The sequence below is a fragment of the Mastomys coucha genome, unplaced genomic scaffold (assembly GCF_008632895.1).
Source record: "Mastomys coucha isolate ucsf_1 unplaced genomic scaffold, UCSF_Mcou_1 pScaffold16, whole genome shotgun sequence".
Classification (NCBI taxonomy): Eukaryota; Metazoa; Chordata; class Mammalia; order Rodentia; family Muridae; genus Mastomys; species Mastomys coucha.
The window spans coordinates 2,388,376-2,405,984 of NW_022196898.1; the positions used below are offsets into that span (position 1 = coordinate 2,388,376).

At 43.6% G+C, this 17,609-nt stretch overlaps 1 protein-coding gene across 1 annotated transcript in view; it reads right to left on the bottom strand.

Moving 5' to 3' along the window:
* Maml3 (mastermind like transcriptional coactivator 3) overlaps positions 1-17,609 on the bottom strand; it is a 419,869-nt gene that overhangs the window by 244,847 nt on the left and 157,413 nt on the right. The window lies entirely within an intron of this gene.

The window sequence follows — 17,609 nt, forward strand, 5'->3', positions numbered from 1 at the left end:
CAGCCTGGTCTATAGAGTGAGTTCCAGTATAGCCAGAACTACACAGAGAAACTCAGTCTAAAAAACCAAAACCAAAACCAATAAATAAATGCATAAATAAATAACTTGGGTGCTCAGGAGTCCTAGACATAAGTTGAAACCATATCCAGAGATTTAAAATGAGTCATAGATAACAACAGCGATCTATTTGACCGTAGCTATAGCTCTGGACATAACCATGAGTGAACACACACAGATACATTCCAATAAACTTATAAAAATACATTTAAAACAATCGCAAATAAATTTAACAAACTTAAGTTTAAAATAACAGCAAAGACACTAATATTATCAGATGGAACAAACAATAACAATTGCACATTAATCACAGGAAGGACAACTCTTATCAGATACTGTGGATTTCTCAACACTTGAGTAAAAAAGAAGACTGCAGGTGTTATAGCGCCGTCTATGGTCTGGTGCCTCCTACTCTTTCCAGGGTGCCTGTCCTATGGGTGGCACTTGGGAAATAGGAGAAGAAGGAGGGTTTGAGAATCATGACATCATCAAAATACAGCCTCAGCTGGACTCAGTGTGAGACTGTCATCCAAGTCTCCTCAGGATGCAGAAGCAAGCAGACCAAGGTCAAGGCCTGCCTGCATGCCACAGTGAGCTTAAGGCCAGACTGAGCAACTTGATGAGAACCTGTCTTATGATAAAAAATAAAAATAAAAAGTAGCTCACAGGTAGCATGCACAGACCCTAGCTCCAGTCTCCAGTACTGGAAATAAAAATAGAACCTCGCTCTATTCCCCTGAAATCTGGAAGATACACAAAACAAAAACAAAACGCCCTCTATGTGTATATGCATGTGTGAACTTGTGTGACTGTGAGCACACTCGCGCCAAGTTGCACACATAGATGTCTGAGGACAACTTTGGGGTTAGACCTGACGTTCTAGCTTATCCAAGGCTGGGTCTCTTATTGTTTGCTGCAACACACCTCAGGCGAGCCAGTCATAACCGCCATGATTCACCTGCTCTGCTCCCCATCTCTCCTTAGGAATGCTGCAGTCGCAGATGCACGCTGTTACTATAGCTGTTTGTGGATTCTGGGTATCTAAACTCAGGCTGCCATAATAACGCAGCACTACAGCCACTGAGCCATCTTCCCCCTGCCCTTGGAGGCATGCATTCCAGAAAATAATGAAAAAAGTCAGATTGGCTTTCTTTTTAAGAAACATACATATGATTTTTTTTCATGCAGGCATTTTTTTCTCAAAGGAGTTCTGCCATCATAGGAGCTGTATTAGGCAATGAGACACAGAGCATCTACCAGACCTAGAGAGTTCCTGAGGACCTTTAACAGAGAAATAGGTTAGCAAAACACAGATGCAAGCCAATTACGAAATCTCGGGATCTTCAAGGTTGCCTTCTGGCTGGCACCGGGTTAAAGTTGACTGTTCCATCCACCTGAGGGGACAGGAAATAGGACTCGCTCTCCATCCTCCACTGGCTACTTTTAGACCTCAGTTCTGTTCTTTTGACCATACTTGTATCTAAATTCAACCCCTTTCCCAACAGACACACAGCAGCATCACATGAGTTTTGAGTCACCTTTGGGTATCCATCCTTAGAAACCCATGGAGCTGAGCTTGGGAAGATGGCTGAATGGGAGTGCTTGCTATATAGGCATGAGGGCCTGAACCTCCAGAGCCCATATAAAGCTGGGCACCCTAGCATATATCTGTAATCCCAGTGTTCCTATGGAGGGATGGGAGTTGGGAACAGGAGAAACCATAAAAGCTCACTACACACAGTGAATAAGAGAGCCTGTCTCAAACAAGGTGGCAGGTGAGGACCTGGACTCAAGGTTGTCCTCTGACCTCCGCAAATGTATACACGCCACTGTATACACTCAAAATTCTGACTCCCCCTGAGCCCCACCCCCATACAGAGATGCCCAATCCTGGTTCAGGTCAACAGCACTATAGACTAAGCCTGAACTCCAGCTGCTTTATCTCAGAGCCCAGTTTTGTCCTTGAGGTAAGGAGGCACTGAATCTCCTTGTCGAGCCTATTCCAAGAACCGCACACTGAGCTTTTGAGCAGCTTGTAGCAAGACAGCACAGAGCCCAAGCTTTTGGGCCACATTAAAGTGAGTGTAGCTGGATTAGACAGAAAACAAGAACAAGACAGGGCCTGGTGGCGGATGCCTGTTATCCCAGGTACTTGAGAGGCGGAGGGAAGAGGATGTCAGAGTTCAAGGTCTGCTTGAGCTACAGCGTGACTTGAGTTCAAGGTCAGCCTGAATAAAAGCTGAGAGAAAAGGCTGAGGCGTTGGGTGGCAGAGTGCTTGCCTGGTGAGCAGGAGGCGCGCTAGTTTCAATCCTGAAAACACAGAGAGGAAGACAGTGGAGAGGCCAAGTGAGAGGTGGGGCAGGGGCAGGGGAGAACAAGCCAGCAGCTGGCTGCTCGAAGACAGGGTGAGAAGGCCCGAGTTACAGAGTGAGGCTAGTGTGCAGGCCAATGGGAAGTCTCCTGGGAGGTCCCAGAGGTTGGCAGCTCAGACCATGAGAAACAAGGGCCCTGAATACACGGGGAGATGCTCTGTGAGTGTAGAGGGGGTAAGATTCACATCCTCCCCTCAGTTCCAGACCTGCCAAAAGATGCTAGGCCCATTGGGTGTGTGTGTGTGTGTGTGTGTGTGTGTGTGTGTATGAGAGAGAGAGAGAGAGAGAGAGAGACAGAGACAGAGACAGAGACAGAGAGACAGGGAGACAGAGAGAGAGAGAAAGAGAGACAGAGACAGAGAGAGACAGAGAAAGAGAGAGACAGAGAGAGAGAGACAGAGAGAGAGAGACACAGAGAGAGACAGACACACAGAGAGAGACAGAGACAGAGAGACAGGGAGACAGAGAGAAAGAGAGACAGAGACAGAGAGACAGAGACAGAGAGACAGAGAGAGAGACAGAGAGAGACAGACAGAGAGACAGACAGACAGACAGACAGACAGACAGAGAGAGAGAGAACTAAAACGTTGAAGCCTGAACTGCTCTCTCCTCTTTTCACTCCTGACTCCCTTTTGTTTCCCGACATGTTTGCATCAGAACACTAGACTTGAAAGAAAAAAAAAATGAACACACACAATCTTCTTTCAGCATTCTTTTGTCAGGGGTCTTTATAAGCATGCGGAATTCCACATTTCAATAATTTATAACAAACTTTTCATCTGGGCCTTAAAACGCAGGCCCCTGAAAAGCTGCCTAACAATGGTAACTTCTGACAATGGTAACATATTTATGTAAAAGAATCCGCAATACAGATTTTTATGTTAATACTCCTTAATCTTCGCTTCTTACATTTCAACTTAACCTCCCTCAAAGGAAATGGCTTCCAGAATCCCCTTCAAGTATTCAGACAGTCTATTGTAGACACTACAGAAAGCACACTCCACGCAACCTCCCTCCTCAGCCTTCCGCCCGCCAAAGTGTTGGGAGTCATGACAACACTAGCCATTTTGCACCTCTGGCTCACACACACACACACACACACAAATGCATTCCAAACTAAGCGAATTCTGGAGGGATATGTGCTGGGAGCAAATGGTAGTATTTGATCTTGAAGAAAGTAGGAAGGAAACGACTTCATAAACCTGCTATCATCATCAGACCAGGGACAACACTCAACAGTATTTGAGGCATTTTTTTTTTTTTTTTTTTTTTTTTGTGGTGGTGGTTTGAATATGGTTGGCCAAGGAGTGGCACAATTAGGAGGTGTAGCCTTGTTGGAGTAGGTGTGGTCATGGTGGAAGAAGTGTGTCACTGCAGGGGTGGCCTCCTACCTACCTGAGGAGGCCAGTCTTCTCCTGGATGCCTTTGGATCAAGATGTAGAACTTCAGGCTCCTCCAAGCCTACATCGGCCTGGATGCTACAATGTTTCCTACCATGACAACAATAGACTAAACATCTGGAACTGTAAGGCTGGAACTATAAGGCAGCCCTAATTCTTCTTTAAGAGCTGCCTTGGTCATGGTGCCTCTCCACAGCAATGAAAACCCTAACTAAGGATTACGTTTATTTATTTATCCTGTGTGTGCATATGAGGAGCCTGCCACAGTGCCCATGTGGAGGTTCAAGAAGAACATGTAGAAGTCAGTTTTCTCCTACCGCCAGGTAGGATCTAGGGATTGAACTGAGTAAAAATTAGAAGTATTTTTACTCTCTGAACCATCTCACAGGCCCAAGGTTGACTGTTGTTATTGTTGTTGTTATTTGAGAGGATGATGAATTAAGAGAAACAGAGTTTGCCTGCAAATAAATAAGGGCATCTACAAATACTAACATAATGGTAGAATACATCTGTTATCAGAGAAACTCCAAATAGATATTGTGAAACGTATAGTATATATAGTTAGATTGAACTGGAAGAATGCAAGCAAGCTTCATGGAAGAGAGTATTTAAGACAGGCTTTGAATGAAACAAGTTGGATTTTAACAGAGGAAGAATAAAGTAAGCAAGAAAGAACTATTTGCTTAGTTAAAAGACAGGAGAGCAGAGGGATGCAGGGAGCAGCTGGGGAGGGATGTTGTATGATCGATGGGAGAATCGCAGTGGCATAGACTCTGGAACCATCGGACAGTCAGTGAAGAACCACTCAGGGCTTCTGAGTAACAAGGGCCAGAGCATCAGGGCAGCTGGGGGGATGCACAGGCAGCTGAGGCGGCAGATGACAAGTCACTTATGTTCAGAAACTTCACATGGATTTCTTTCTCCATATGAGAAGACTACAGTCCAGGGGGAATCTCTGAGCCTGGCTAGCTTGAGGCAGAGCTGGGGCTAGTTCTCTGGGTTCCACGTGCCTCTGATACATATCTTCATTACAGAAAATTCCAATGAGTCTCCAGATCTCCTTTCTGTTACCAGTACCTTATGACTCTGGCCTGGGCCTTTGCAACTACATTTCCGATGGTTCAGATATTGCTTAGCTATTCTAACCTCTTTAAGTTTCCAGATGTAGACATGACATTTCTCCAGATCATAAATGAGCAAACAAAACGTCTAAGCTGTAAGCTTATTGTTATTGTTAATCAGACACGTATTATCATTGTTAATCAGATTCTGTCTGACTTAGGTCATGCAAGCACTGGAATATGATCTCTACAGTTTAGAGAGCTTGGAATTGGCTTCCCAATATCTTCCTAAACCATTGTTCCCTTAGAGTTTTCAAAGAAGCAATCCTTTCAACCTGGGTGCCATCTAAGTGGTCTCCTCGCAGAACTGACACTTCCCACAGAGCTGTGGCTATGAATCCATTCCAGTCCACTAGGCCTCTCTCTCCAGCAGCCACCGCCCAGGTGACTGTAAACTGAATGACCAGTGCTTTAAGATGTTCCACATCTTAACCCAGCAGATGCCAGTACCGGTGCAACAGCCTTTCTGCTCAGAGATGTGCAGGGGGCACTGTATTTGATGCTGTCGCTAAGGAAACAAATACAACAAAAACATCGAGTGAAAACTCCAGAATTCATGAATCGCCCAAATTCAAAAACAACAAGGCCACAAGGCAAGATTGGTGGCTCCTGTCTGAAATTCCAGCACTCAGAAGGCTGAGGCAGGCAGATCATTGTGAGTTCAAGGACACATTGGCTAGAGTGAAATCCTGCCTAGCCTTGCCTCTACAGAATAGTGTAGGGGCACACAATTTGCCACATATTTCACAATCATATGAGTGAGCGTGTGAGATCTCATCAGCTCTTGGTGACTTCTCTGTTAGAGAGTTTCCTCCTTGAATTTGGTAAGTTTTTTTTTTCTTATTTCTACAGGATAAATTCATTCACACTCTAAACAGAGCCTCTAACTTTAATCTGCTAGCTGTTTTCTTTTGGTGTTGTTAAGAAAATACATCCCCACTGGCTTAGATTTCCTCCCGTTCTTGCTCTCTCTCCACAACTAGAAATTGGCTGCCTTTGTAGAAGCCATTTCTCATGAAGATGCCCTGTTTTTAATCACACCATGAAAATGAACTCACCCTGACTCAGAATGGGTAATAGAACCCTGGCTTGGGATGGGTGATTGGCAGTGGGCTTGGCACATTCACTTGGGAAGCTATGGCAGCTTATAAACTTAAAATACAAATTTCTCCATTGAAAAAACTGCAAATTCCTTTGATCCCAGACATTTGGAGTTTTTGTTTGTCGGATTGTTTGTATGATTTGCATGTGTGCACTAGTATGTATTGGTGCACGTGTATGAACATATATGAAGAGGCCAGCAACCAACCGCAAATGTTGTTCCACAGAAACCACCTGCCTTGTTTTTTGAGAATCTCTCACTGGCTTGGAACTTACCAAGGATGCCTGGGCAGTAATCTCCAGGGATCTGCCTGTCCCTCCTTCCCTAGTCCCAAGATAACAAACATATGTCACCAAGCCTGGCTTTGGGGGTAGGTGTTCTTAGATTTTTTTTTATTATATTTTATTTATTTATTCATTTATTGTGTGTTGAAGAAGTCAATTTTCTCTGTGTACCGTGTGGGTTCCAGGGATCCAACGTAAGTCATCGGTTTTGGTGGAAGGTTGCCCTTCACTCACTGAGCCACCTCAGCAGCCTGTTTTGGGTGTTTTCAAATACACAAACTGCTACATCTGCAAGCACCAGAGATCCATTCGGAAACCAAAAAATATCCTTCCCGTGCAGCCACACAGAGAACACACTAAGGTTTGTGACAAAATAATGCCATGCCCATTGGTCAAAAGGTTCATGAGCTAACTCATCATAAAAATGGCTACTGGCACAAGTTTACAGACCAGCAGTTCACAACTGTGATTTGCTTCTGCTGTAGATCCATTCACCAAGCCCCACGGTCACTGAATTTGTCTCATGTTTTATTTCCTATGAAAGTCACCAAAAGTGACCTCTAAATTAACAGTGAACAATGTGCTAACATGAGAGAACTTTTTGGGACAATGAAAGTGTTCTTTTTCATAATTTTGGTGGTTATTACACAGATATATGTATTATCTGAACTCTATTAGTAGAATTTTACACTGAAAATGAGTGAGTTTTGTCTTAGGTCAATAATATCTAAGTGAAGGATTAAAATATCAAGTCTGAAGAAAATTTGCAAAGCCATATTATATCTTAAGTATGAAAATACACATGCAAAACTTTTGACACTTCTCAGGGGGAGTTTAGGGTTTAGACATAGACAAAATGGGAGATAATTCCTAGAATCTATAGCCCAAATATAAGATATTTCATCTTATCTTTCACATAAACACTATGTGGATTATCTTGCAGTCAGTTTGTATCTGATGAGTTCATGGAGCCTTTTCTGTTTCCATCTGGGTTTGTGATCACTAGTTTTCATCTGTTATATGACTCACCGGAGTAAGAGTCTAGTGTATTCCATAAGTCAAGCTACTTGGCTCATTTGGGTATTTTGCCCTTTTTAAAACTGCTGTAATCACACCACGGTCAGCTAAGTGAACTGGCTTAGTCATCAGGCCAGACCTTGAGCTACTCACACTGGACCTTAAGAGTGTATGTGTTCCCAAGCAAGCAGGATTCCTCCAAGGAGTCATGTCAAACCTCAGGAGCTTTGCTCTGGCCACAGAATACGCATAGCCAAGGCAAATGGAATTCAGTTTCCATACTCCTGTCTGTGGTTTTGGTCATTATAGGAGCCAAGCTCAAAACAGTGCTTGGTTTATTGGCAAAGATTAAAACACTGGAAAATGTATTATTGATTTGTCTGGTTGGATCTAAACTGTAAAGGTTCGGGGTAATAAGTTCATGTCTTGGACTAGAGACTTTTGAAAGTCTCTGTTTTGTTGAGCAAGTATTCTTGGGACAGAGACAGGGTGTCACTCTTAGTTAGAGCTCTGTTGCTGGGTCAGAGATTATGAGGACAAATTAATTAGAGCTCCAGAAATGGAGGGGCATGGCCAGCAACATCTGTAGACATCCCAAGTTCATGCCTGGAATCAAAACTACTAATTTTCCAAACAAACACAACTCGGAGTAGGTGACTTCTGCCGTGAGAGCCATTTGCTTGTGGGCAAAAAAATGGAAGGGGAAATGGCATTTGTTTTCAATCCAAACTGCTTTGATAAATCCTACTGAAGCAACAGCAACAATAGATACAGATGTAGGGACACAGAGTTATCATTCTATCATTTTTATGGAGTGTGACTAGAAAAACAACATTCTTCATTCTCCTAATCACACATATAAGCAAATTCCTCAAACCTAAGGCCAACTCACACATAAGTGTTCTACATGGATTTCTGCATCCAGACTATATGTGAGTTCAAGGTATTGTTGATAAATTAAAGGCATACATGTTTTCCTGAAAAGGAACTAGCCAGCCAGGCATTGTGATGAATGCCTTTATTCCCAGCACTTGGGTGACAGAGGCAGGCTAATCTCTGAGTTTCAGGCCAGTCTGATCTACATAGTAAGAAGTTACATGACTGTTACATAGAGACCATCTCTCAATAAACCAAAACCTAACCAAAACAAAACAAAAAGAAAAAAAGAAAGGAAAATATACTCACTAAAAATTCAACTTACTTTTACATTTAGTTGAACTCAATAAGTATCTGTTACTAACATCCTGTGCTAACTACAATCACAGGGGATTCTACAGAACATAAGTCACGGCTTCATCTCTTTATGGCCTTCTAATTTCGTTGAGGAAAAACTACCAACACATTAAAGTAGCTGAGCAATGTCCTAGACGTGATTCAGTTTTCCCACTTGTAAAACGAACAAGTCAAAATAGATGATTCCTGAATCCTCCCAGGTCCGCACAGCTTTTTAAAACAGCGTGCATGCTTCATTAGTACATGCATGTATGCATTTTCATGGGTATTCACTTAACATGCATGCCCCATGTGTGGCTAGAGGACAACACTGGATCAGTCTTCCACATTTGCCTTGTTGGAGACAGAGTCTCTTGTTCACCACTGCATAGGTCAAGCCATTTGGTGTGTGAGCTTTGGGGAATTCTGTCTCTACCCATCCCCACCACCCCATCTCTCCCTGTTGCTGTATGAATACTGGGATTACAGACTACACTACTATGTCTGCCTTTAATTGGTTTCCAGGAATTGGAACTCAGATCCTCGTATTGTATGCCCAGCAGGTTACAGATCTATCTCCTCTGTCCCTTAGAAAGCTTTTAACTGATACCTACATGCCCTGCTTAGGAACTGTTACAGTGTAACAGTCAAACTCAAATGTATCATATAAATAATCAATGCAACCGGAAGTCTGAACTGAGAGAAATCAGCCACAGGGTGTGGCAAAGGAGTTTTGGAAAAGCAGAAACTTCAACTTGGCCTTGGGAATGGAGCTGGAGGGAAAAGAGGGGGTTCCTTCTTCCCTGGGAATGCAGAGGACTTGCTCAGCAAGATTGAAATGGTTCTTGAGCAGGACCAGAGAAGTCAAGTTTGTAATCGCCTCAGTGGTTGAAAGGGTTACATGTTGTCAAGTGGTGGCTTTAAGTAGGGGAAGCCACTGATGGCAGTCCTTTTAACCCATAAGTTCGATCACCCCATTCTCTCAGGCTGTGCAGCTATATCTCACCTCTCTCAGATAAAGCCAATGGAAAAAGCTCTACATCACTGACTCCTCCTGTCCCAAATACTTCTCTCTCATACTAAGATGGGTCCCTCCTGAGACCCATCCTCAAACACCAAGCGTGGTTAATGCACTCTGTTCGGCTACCCCGTCCTATATTTGCTGAGAGGTCATTTCCTTGGTTTATTTACTTGCTGTACTAGAGGTAGAATCCAGTCTCATCCATGCTAGGCATGTGCTCCACCAGTGAGCCATAACCATATTTAAAATTTTATATTATACTTTAGACAGACAGACAGACAGACAGACACACACACACACACACACACACACACACACCCCTACCTGTCTTGTCCCACTTTATTTTTATTTAGCATACTCCACCATACTATATAATCTATTTGTTTTATAAATGTCTATCTCCAGTCTTCACGTGGAATGAGCCCTCTTAGAAAACAATGCAAGGCAGACTAACAGTCAAATGCGGACACATAATAAAAATAGCTAAGACAACAAGAAGTTGTGGGGGGGAGGGGACTGGGAGCGTTGGAGGGAGGGAAAGATTACCAGCATAGACTAGCATCTGGCACAGAATAGGAATCAGGCTTTCCATGTCCAGCAAACCACATGGATATGTCTACAGGAGACAGGTCAGAGGTCAAGGACACAGGCTGAACTATATGGGGATAAATGCAGAGAGCATGAGGTCATGAAAGCTTTCACTAAAACAGGCATGGGGAGAGATAGGTCTAGTTCTGGGTAGCCACATGAAGCAGCGGCAAGCCAAAGGCGCGGCACTAACTAAGCATCCAGGCCTGGACTGAAGAAAGGGGTTGGCCATGGGAGTTAAAAGCATATTCAAGGGTAAAAAAGAAATGGAAAATAATGTGCTGGAAAGCATACAGTTGTATAAACAAGTGTCACAATGTGTACAGTTGTATAAACAAGCATCAGTCCATGCAATGTCACTTGGTTTTGACACATCTGATTTCTGTTTTCTTCCTGCTAGCATTTCTGCAAATGGTAGCAAGGAAGCTATGAGTGAGGCAGTAGAAAACACACAGTTGCCTTAAAGCAGCTCAGCATCCAGGGTGAGTGAGGTCTGCGGCTGTCCATCAACCTACAGGAAAGTTCAGGACCAATGGGTCCCACTTTTCTGGTTTTCCTCATTTTCTTTCTCTTCTTATCATGTTTCCCTTACAGAACAGCAATCAACAGGACCACTAACCGTTGTGACGCTGGCATTTGGTATGACATCACAGTAGGAATGAGAGGGAAGAGGGTCTCTGACAGCCTTTTCTAGTCCACACAGAATCTTTTTCTTCTGGTGTGGAGGTAGAAAGAACTCAGGGCCCCATGCATACTGGAAAAGCACTTTAGCAGTGAGTCATGCTTCCAGCAAAAACAGGACTATGTCTAAGGCTGTCTAAATTTTCTTATTTAAATTTATTATTTCTCTATTTTTTTATTTAAAATTCATATCTTTCAGGATTCCACACAGGCCTACGATGTATTTTAATCCTATTCTCTGCCTAATTTTGATCATACTCTCATCTGAACTCTTCCAGGATCTACTTCTACACTCCAACCTTCTTCAGCTTTGAGTTCAGTTTGTGCTTTTCAATTACCCATGGCTGTAGTGCCATTTACTGGAGCCTGGTTGATGTACCAAAGGCCACACACACACATACACTAGGGTGATTTATTATGAATGGGTTTCTTAAGAAATGATGAAAATATGATATGCTAACTCTAGGTCATCCAGGATCACTTGGAGCCACATGTGATGTCCTCATGGACAGGTAGGTGTTCTCTTCTCAACAATTTACAGAAATCAAAAGTGCACTGGATGGTGGGGGTGCATGATGCAAACTTTGAAAGATAGCTCTGTTCCTCTGGATACTTCTGTTCTATTATAATTTCTTTTCAAAGTTTTTCAACAACCATTTGCTTAATTAATTATGTTTCTATCTTCCCCAGCCCCTGCCATTTAAGAGGTGTTCTTTCACCCACAACGCTCATGTGGCAATAGCTGGAAGAAACTGTGGAGGAGACAAAGGGGGTCCTACTCACAGTTAATGGACAGAGGCTACAAGCTATGATCTGAATGCTTGTATTCCCCTGCTCAGGCTCTGGTGAAGTCTAACAGTGGGAGCTGATTAGCTTAGGAGAGTGGAGTCTCATGAATGGGGTTAGTGCCCTTATAGATAGTCCAGAGAGCAACCTGCTCTTCTTCATGAGAAACCATTGTTAACTGAAATCCCTGTGGTCTGGAAGCAGAGACTCACTGGACACTGAATTCTGGCCTGGATCTTCAAGTTTGACCTCCAGAATTGTAAGAAATAAATTCCTGGCATTCAAAAGCTACCTGGCTATGGTATTTTATTAGAGCCACCCCAGAGAACAACACTACGTGCAACTGAACACTCTGTGATACAAAGAGCAGTTCCTGCTACACAGAGGTCTTCAATTTAACACATCAGTAATGCCGAAAGGGAAAAACTCTGGCCGAAATCACCCGACAGCAAGCCCTAGATTATGATAAAGTGATAACCTTTTTAGTTTAAGTGTCCTTCACGAAAGATTATGCTAGTTAGGAACATTTAGATTAGATCTTCATATGAGCCCGGGAGGGTATTTCTGTGCTTTTTTCTGTTCCTACAGAAATTTGGAGAAACTTAACCACAGAATCAGGAAACAGAAAAGCTGAGAAGGGTTAGGGACATGGCCAGAAGCCATCTCACCTTTTAGCTAGCTGGGGAGCCAGTCACCCACTGGGTCCCATAGCTGCCTGGTTGCAAAGCTGGGACCTGAATTCACCTCAACCCTCAGTCTGTGTTCCTTCTACTTGAATATTCAGGAGACTTGAAGACTGGTGCCCAGAGACTCACAAGTAAACTCCCTTCTGATGTCAGCTACGAAGAAAACTGATGCAAAAGGGCTGAAGCATGTCCATGCAGCTCAGGAGACATTTCAGTACCAGCTCTGCTTGCCTGCCATAGGCCCAGATACTGCCAGCAGAAGCCACTCAAGGAGGCCTATTAGAGTGTGTATGAATAGCCTTAAGGGTGCCAAGTGGCTTTTAAGTACCATTTCTCTCTGAATGGCAAGTCCCAGAAGAGAGGCGATCTAGAAATAAAATACTTTAAAACTTAGCAAATGGCACAGGATGGCCACTCTGTTCTTTCTCCTAGACACGGGGCAGTTGCTCCTTACCACACCCAAGACACACTGCCTGCTGTGCCTGAACACACAGGGACAATAGAACAAAAATGGTGCACCACTCTGGGTTTGTTGTCATCTTCTCCCTCCAGGGCATGTGGACGAATGGACTGTGGGTCTCCTTCTGGTCCATATTCCTAACCCATCCTGGTCATTCCCTTTGGAGTCCCCATGTCCGGTGGCTGTAGAAGCCTTGCTCATCCTGACCTTCCCCTTTCCATCTGCTTCCTCTCTGGCTCTATGAAAACCCAACAAGAAGCAGACATGCATGTCACTCCTTACAGGAACAGAGGCACATCCCTTCACTTCCAACAGTAGGACTAGCTACTTAACAGCAATTAAAGAGACACATCTTCCTTCCCATGTGACATTAGTAAATTGTATTATTGGCTACCATGTACTAGGCATCTTGCATGTGATTAGCTGGGTATGGTGCGTTCTCTCTGCATTACCCATAAGGCTTCCCACAGTTCTTTGTGGAAGGTTATCTCATCCCCATTTTAAAGGCAAGAGAACTATGGAGTGGAATGACTTATGATTATAAAGCCTGTAAATAAAAAAAGAAAGAAAAGAAAACATTCTTGCCTTATTTGTTTTACGACAGGTCGTGAATTTGGATAGACATAATGAGGTACAAGGAGTGGAGACTCCCAGTGTATAACTACTTGGGGTGAGGAGAACATAGTTAGCACCTGGATGACAGAGTTGAATGTCAACTTGTACAACTTATAATCACCTGGAAAGAGAGGTGTGTGTGAGTGTGTGTGTGTGTGTGTATGTGTGTGTGTGTGTGTGTGTTGTTTGCATGTATGTATATGAACCATATGTATGCCTGGTGCCTGTGGAATTCAGGAGAAGTTGTTGGATCTCCTGGCACTGGAGTTATAGATGGGTACTGGGAACCAAACATGGGTTCTCTGGAAGAGTAGCAAGTACTCTTAACTGCTGAGCCATTTCTCCATCCACAAGGGAAGAGAGTTTTAATTGAGTAGTTGTCTCTATCCAGTTGGCTTGTGTGTATGTCTGGTAGGGGGATTGTCTCATGGTTAATGGATGTTGGAAGACCCATCCCACTGTGGGTAGTGCCATTCCCTGGGCTGAGGGTCCAGAACTATGAGGAGAGGAGAAATATGACTAAGAAGCAGCAGGCAGACTGCATGGGGGCATTAATTTTTCTACTCTGTTCTAGGCTGTGGATGGATGTGACCAGCCTTGCCTTCCCTAAGATGGTCAACTGTTAACTGGAACTGGAACCCAAGTAAGCCATTCCTCTTATAAGCTGCTTTTGGTCAAGAGGCTTTTATCACAGTGACAGAAATGAAACCAGGACACCATGACAAGTAGATTCAGGGTAAAAGAAATGTTATAAAGATAACATAGGCTGTTCTATAAGCTTAGGTATGAGGGTTCTCCGGTTACATCTTCTATTAGCGTACTATCTCTGTCATAGCTAATGGACCAACACTGTCACATGATTATTAACTAAACTTCACACTGTATTCAGATCTCCTTCATTTTCACCTAATGTCATTTTTCCAGGATCCTGCTCAAGATACCACGCTACACTGTGTCATTCAGTCTTATCAAGTGCCTCTTGGCTAGGACGGCTTCTCTGACTGTTGTTTACAGTAACCAGTTTAGAGAAGATGGGGCAGCCACTTGGAGAAGACTTATCAGCTTGTAGTATTTGTCATGGCTAAAGGGAATTAAGGAGGACCACTGAAGCAAACTGTTATTCTTATCATTCATCAGCTTTATAAAGTGTGCGTGTGTTCCTTAATTCTTCATTATAAGAGCGCCCTTGCATATGTGCACAGAGGAAAGACCAGAGATGTCAGGCATCTTTTCTATTATTCTCCACCTTAAGACAGGGTCTGTCACCAACCCCACAGCTTGCTGCTTTTCAGCTAGACCACTGACCAACCAAGCTCCAGTGGTTGCACTCAAGGCTGGGGTTGCAGGTGTTCATGAGCTTTCCTGGGCTTTTGATGTGGGTTCTAAGGATCAAACTCAGGCACTCTTACAGGTAGGTCATCTCCCCAGTCCTATTGACATCTCTTGATATGAAGGATATATGATAGCAACACCATTGGCCACTGCCAAGGAGAACCTTCCCCTTCTGGCTGAGACCGAAACGGAAGAGCTTCCTTGCTATAAAGTGACGTTTCCCTTCCTCCCTCCCAGTATCTTTCAGAAGGAAGTAACTCCCCTCTCCAAGTGGGGAACTTGGTTCCACCTCCTCGACAGTGGAGCGCCTACAAAAATGATTTAGAACTCCTTTGTGTGGGAGATGTGTCTTTCTCTCCATTTTTCTCTCCATTTATTTATTCACAGAATAATATATTTACATCAGTATGAACTTGTAAATGTTTATCTTATACTTTGAGTTATTGCCCAAGGCTTTATTTATTTTTGCTCAGTTTGTTCTAGTTTTGGCCACAGGGAGTTCTTTCAGTTGGCTCCTTTTGACATACTTCCTCACCCTGTATGCGCGCGTGTGTGTGTGTATGTGTGTGTTCCTTAATTCTTCATTATAAGAGCTTCAAGCTTGTCTTCTATATTTCTTGGCCCTACTATACAAGCAGTCATTTCTTCAAATAACTCCGGTCCCTGTCAGTCCTGGCTACAGGTGTGTCTATTGGTTTCAATCCTAGGACCTTTCAGTTGACAGAGCAAGGGGGTGGATTTGTGAACGGTAACAGGTGAACACACATGTCTATTTCTGTATGTTACTAAATATCTATATTATATGATGAAGCTTCAAACTCTAATGCACTACCATGTGAATCATTAGTCTCCACTCTTCAGGTTATTATTATTGTTATTGTTGTTGTTGCTATTGTTGTTATTTATAGATGTGTATGGCTGTGTTGGGATATATACACATGAGTGCAAATGTCCAAAGAGGCCAGTGGTGTGGGGTTCCCTGGGGCTAGAGTTATAGGCAGTTGGCATGTGCCTGAACTGGGTGCTGGGAACTAAACTCCAGCCCTCTGCAGGAACGAGCTCTTAACCAGTGACTCTCCCTGGTTGTAAGTCTTCCACCTTTGACACAACTCAAAAGGGAGACATTTGCCGCCCTCCATCTACCATGCACTTATTTAACTGTTCGGTCCTAATGCGTCTACGTCATGGCTGTCTCAGAACGCTTACCACTGCATGGGGTGATGAGCTTGAGTGAAGTGCTTGGGTGTGGCTGCTTTGCCTTTGGGGTATTTTGTTTTGTTATTGAAGTAGGCCCTTAATCAAAGGCCTCAAAGGATCCTCCTCTCTAGGCCTCCCAAGTGGAGCCCAAGCTTGGGATTCCAAAAGTGCACCACCTTACCCAGACTGTTTTCAATTTGATGTTGTCCATTTACTGCCTGAGTCACAACTCTGACCAGAGTCACACTCAGGCCAGCCCCTTCACTTCCAATCCCCTCAGATAGTTCATATATTTGTGACAGACTTCCTTTCTTCATAATCTGTATGTATATATGTCTTCTTAGAATCATCTGAGCTGCTAAATGTTTTCTTAAATTTGCACATATAAAAGCACCTATAGGTGCACGCACAAGATCATGTAACATGAGTTTGGGCAAATGCAGTATCACATGTTTATCATTGCAGTATTATTCAGAATAGAAGCACCACCTAAAATTCCGTGCCTACCTATTCCAGTCTTCTCTTCCCCTAAATCCCTGACAACTGCTGGTGTTTATATCTCTACAGCTTTCCTTTTATAGAATGCTATAGAAAAAATAGAAGCATCGAGTGCATGGGCTTTTCCAAGCAGCTTGAATGCTGTGCTGTGGAGGTCATGGCCAGTCTGTTGAAAGCTGCTGGGGGTAAATAAGCTCACAAGAGTGACCATTAGATCTGGTGACATGGAAGGCAGTGAGCTAGGGAGAGTGAGAAGGTGTGAAGTACTGTTTGGAAATTGAAAAGGCACACACAGCGGGGGAAGGAAGAGTTCCTGTGCTAGGCCCTGGAGCAACCCTGGGTGGGAGCAGGGCAGAGGATAGTACCAAACTCCATACATACTATGCGATGTCACACATAGACATGTATACACTTTACAATAGAGGTTAATATATGAGTTGGGCATGGAGGCATATACCTTTAATCCCAGCAAAAGCAGGCAGATCTTTGTGAGTTCAAGGCCAGCCTGGTCTACAAAATGAGTGAGTTCTAGGACTGTCAGGGCTACACAGAAAAGCCCTGTGTCAATCAATCAATCAATGTATATTTAATTTATAAAGTAGTCAGAAAGTGAAACTCACAATGAGCCATTAATAAACTAGAGCAAGTGTAGGGATGTGCTGCATTTAAATGTTGCATCTCTTTCACAATATCTCATCATGGGCAGGGAATGTAGGCAGTAACATGCTTGCTGCACTATTTGAAGATCTGAGTGTGACATTTAGCACCCACATTAACACAACAAAACAGGTGAGTTTGGCAGTGTGTACTTGACATCCCAGCACTGGGGAAGTGAAGAGTGGTAAATCCTGTTGTGTATATTGAAAAGCCAGCATCCAGCGTCTTCCTTGCCCCACAAAAGCTAAGAGAACACTAAGGAAAATGAGTAGGAGAGATTGTAAGAGCCAGAGGCAGTAGAAGGCTGCTGCGGAACATGCTGCATGCATGTTCTCTATGCATGACAGGAAAAACTCAGGAACTTACAGCACTATCTATGGCTGGATGCATGAGATCAAGTGAACCCAGAATGCCAGTATGCATGCAGGTGAGGCTCATGAAGAACCACCCCCAGCTGAGGAGCTATACGCAGTTGCTGGTGGAGGGGGTATGACTTCTCATAGTTTGCCTATGGTCCATGGG